We start from the raw sequence: 4,254 nt of genomic DNA, 5'->3' as shown, positions 1-4,254 counted from the left end.
ACCTACGTTGTGCCTTAACCTAACCTACGTTGTGCCTTAACCTAACCTACGTTGTGCCTTAACCTAACCTACGTTGTGCCTTAACCTAACCTACGTTGTGCCTTAACCTAACCTACGTTGTGCCTTAACCTAACCTACGTTGTGCCTTAACCTAACCTACGTTGTGCCTTAACCTAACCTATGTTGTGCCTTAACCTAACCTATGTTGTGCCTTAACCTAACCTATGTTGTGCCTTAACCTAACCTATGTTGTGCCTTAACCTAACCTATGTTGTGCCTTAACCTAACCTATGTTGTGCCTTAACCTAACAACCTATGTTGTGCCTTAACCTAACCTATGTTGTGCCTTAACCTAACCTATGTTGTGCCTTAACCTAACCTATGTTGTGCCTTAACCTAACCTATGTTGTGCCTTAACCTAACCTATGTTGTGCCTTAACCTAACCTACGTTGTGCCTTAACCTAACCTACGTTGTGCCTTAACCTAACCTACGTTGTGCCTTAACCTAACCTACGTTGTGCCTTAACCTAACCTACGTTGTGCCTTAACCTAACCTACGTTGTGCCTTAACCTAACCTACGTTGTGCCTTAACCTAACCTACGTTGTGCCTTAACCTAACCTACGTTGTGCCTTAACCTAACCTACGTTGTGCCTTAACCTAACCTACGTTGTGCCTTAACCTAACCTATGTTGTGCCTTAACCTAACCTATGTTGTGCCTTAACCTAACCTATGTTGTGCCTTAACCTAACCTATGTTGTGCCTTAACCTAACCTATGTTGTGCCTTAACCTAACCTATGTTGTGCCTTAACCTAACCTATGTTGTGCCTTAACCTAACCTATGTTGTGCCTTAACCTAACCTATGTTGTGCCTTAACCTAACCTATGTTGTGCCTTAACCTAACCTACGTTGTGCCTTAACCTAACCTACGTTGTGCCTTAACCTAACCCATATTGTACCTTAACCTAACCCATATTGTACCTTAACCTAACCCATATTGTACCTTAACCTAACCCATATTGTACCTTAACCTAACCCATATTGTACCTTAACGTAACCTAATTTGTGCCTTAACGTAACCTAATTTGTGCCTTAACGTAACCTAATTTGTGCCTTAACGTAACCTAATTTGTGCCTTAACGTAACCTAATTTGTGCCTTAACGTAACCTAATTTGTGCCTTAACGTAACCTAATTTGTGCCTTAACGTAACCTAATTTGTGCCTTAACGTAACCTAATTTGTGCCTTAACGTAACCTAATTTGTGCCTTAACGTAACCTAATTTGTGCCTTAACGTAACCTAATTTGTGCCTTAACGTAACCTAATTTGTGCCTTAACGTAACCTAATTTGTGCCTTAACGTAACCTAATTTGTGCCTTAACGTAACCTAATTTGTGCCTTAACGTAACCCATGTTGTGCCTTAACGTAACCCATGTTGTGCCTTAACGTAACCCAATTTGTGCCTTAACGTAACCCATGTTGTGCCTTAACCTAACCTATATTGTGCCTCAACCTAACCTATATTGCGCCTTAACCTGACGCACGTTGTCGCTGAACCTGCTCTGTAATTGTTATGCAACTCGTTAAATTAGTGTAGTGTTGCCTAACCGCAACCCTCGCAATATAGTTCGCTATTCGCACTGCCCGGTCCCCTGTGTATCGCGTCATGTTAAACACCTTGCAGGTGTTGCTGACTTTCCACATGCTCCTGCTATACACTGTAATGTGGATAGCAGCAGGACGTACATGCCCCCCCCCCTTCCCCCCTGCCTTCGCAAGCTGGTCGTTGAGAAGTTTGCATGTTCAATGCCCTTCGCATGCCGACGTACTCAGCCTACGTTGTGGTACGGCCTGTCACCTGTCCGCCGATGTACGCAAAACCCACAAACTGTACTGCACATTGGTCCGTATGTACTGAATGATACATCGTGGCACATGTGTGACCGTACGACGACTGCGCCTAGCAACGGCAGACCATACAGTCCAAATATTGTGCACGCAGCTACGTGTCGTCTCCCTATAAGAGCTGGATTGCAGTGTGGTACGCCATTCAGACGTGTGGGAGGAACGGACGCCCTGGATGGCGATCAGCATGAGCAGTCTGTTGATGTAGTGGAGCGTGTATTCGGACGTAGTCGTCTCTTCTCACACACCGTGATAGCATGTTGCACCGCGTTCCACATCTGCGACATCCTGCAGAGGCCGGCTGACAGTCGTTCGCGCAATGGACACCGCATACGTACGGGGGCTACCTTCCACGTGTTCTCGAGGCGTGCACATGTTGTTGCGTCTATGTGGGCAGACGTAGTGTGTTGTGACACCTGACACAGGCATGCAATACTCGTTGCAAATGGCGATGGACGTCTACGTTTGCTGGTGACGTTACGCAAATGAACAACAGGTAACCCGTTGTGGTGCGGTTGTTCTCGCTAGAGGTGAATCAGTGTTGGCGACGATCGGTCGAGCTATTAACCGGTTGTTTCAGGGATACCCACCATGCCCACGAACGTGAAAGGGGACCCACCATGCCCACGAACGCGAAAGGGGATCTGGGTGTGAGGCGATACGCGGCGGTGGCTGGGTGGGACCGTCCCCGGCCGGTGAGGGGGGGCCGCCCGGCGTGCTGGCAGCGCGGTGCGTGGGCGCACGCGCTACAGCCGGCTGGTGGGGGCGGCCAGTGGCAGGCGCGCCGGCCGACGGACGCGGCAGGCGGCGCAGCTGCGCGCCGGCGCCCCCTGCTCGCGGCGCCTTGCGGCCAAAGTAGGTCCTCGCGGGCCCGGTGCGAAGCGCGGTGGCCATCTGCAGTGTGCTGGTCCGATTGAGGACTGTGTGCGCTGAGGATGCGCCGCCGCCCGGCGCTCGGCGCCGCGACGCCGTCTGCTGCTCGGTCGCCCCAGCGGTTCTCGCAGGTGGTTTGTATCGCAGCTGTGCGGACGTGTTGGCGCGTGCGCTGTGCTGGGAGAGTTCGCTTCGGCACCCAAGTGGGGCTTTTGTCCTTCTGTGGCGCTGGCGTTGGAGCTGCCGGTCACCGTAGGTGGCGCGTGTTGTCTCCCGCCGGCAATGCCACGACAGCACGCTCCCGGGCCTCTGTCGGCAGCGGCAAGCTCAGTTGGGAGCACGGGTGGTCGCACCTAAAGCGTCTACTCGCCTAACTCCGGGCGATTGCGCCTCTCTCGAACCCGACCAAGTACTTAGGACGGCGCTGCGCGCCGCCGGGACCTGAGAGGGTTTCGAGGTGTGTTGTGCAGGGGAGCTCAGCCTCCTCCTGTTTGCAGAATAATTGAGCGGACGCTTGCGTGTTCGCGCGGGCCCCCGGGACACACTCCCGGGCGGCCGGCTGCTCAGCTCTAGTTGACGCAGCTCCCTGGTTGATCCTGCCAGTAGTCATATGCTTGTCTCAAAGATTAAGCCATGCATGTCTCAGTACAAGCCGCATTAAGGTGAAACCGCGAATGGCTCATTAAATCAGTTATGGTTCCTTAGATCGTACCCACGTTACTTGGATAACTGTGGTAATTCTAGAGCTAATACATGCAAACAGAGTCCCGACCAGAGATGGAAGGGACGCTTTTATTAGATCAAAACCAATCGGTCGGCTCGTCCGGTCCGTTTGCCTTGGTGACTCTGAATAACTTTGGGCTGATCGCACGGTCCTCGTACCGGCGACGCATCTTTCAAATGTCTGCCTTATCAACTGTCGATGGTAGGTTCTGCGCCTACCATGGTTGTAACGGGTAACGGGGAATCAGGGTTCGATTCCGGAGAGGGAGCCTGAGAAACGGCTACCACATCCAAGGAAGGCAGCAGGCGCGCAAATTACCCACTCCCGGCACGGGGAGGTAGTGACGAAAAATAACGATACGGGACTCATCCGAGGCCCCGTAATCGGAATGAGTACACTTTAAATCCTTTAACGAGTATCTATTGGAGGGCAAGTCTGGTGCCAGCAGCCGCGGTAATTCCAGCTCCAATAGCGTATATTAAAGTTGTTGCGGTTAAAAAGCTCGTAGTTGGATTTGTGTCCCACGCTGTTGGTTCACCGCCCGTCGGTGTTTAACTGGCATGTATCGTGGGACGTCCTGCCGGTGGGGCGAGCCGAAGGCGTGCGACCGCCTCGTGCGTGCTCGTGCGTCCCGAGGCGGACCCCGTTGAAATCCTACCAGGGTGCTCTTTATTGAGTGTCTCGGTGGCCGGCACGTTTACTTTGAACAAATTAGAGTGCTTAAAGCAGGCAAGCCCGCCTGAATAC

The 4,254-nt window shown here is 52.0% G+C and overlaps 1 non-coding gene across 1 annotated transcript in view; it reads left to right on the top strand.

Annotated features, from left to right (window-relative positions):
• The first annotated feature begins 3,366 nt into the window (after positions 1-3,366).
• LOC126444949 (small subunit ribosomal RNA) overlaps positions 3,367-4,254 on the top strand; it is a 1,908-nt gene continuing 1,020 nt past the window's right edge. The window contains exon 1 of the ribosomal RNA XR_007582865.1: positions 3,367-4,254. This exon is cut by the window's right edge and continues 1,020 nt beyond it. This is a non-coding gene — a ribosomal RNA (small subunit ribosomal RNA).

Source organism: Schistocerca serialis, unplaced genomic scaffold (assembly GCF_023864345.2).
Source record: "Schistocerca serialis cubense isolate TAMUIC-IGC-003099 unplaced genomic scaffold, iqSchSeri2.2 HiC_scaffold_315, whole genome shotgun sequence".
NCBI classification, from domain to species: Eukaryota; Metazoa; Arthropoda; class Insecta; order Orthoptera; family Acrididae; genus Schistocerca; species Schistocerca serialis.
The sequence above is the reverse complement of the archived record's forward strand: the minus strand, read 5'-3'. Positions and strand labels throughout refer to the sequence as shown.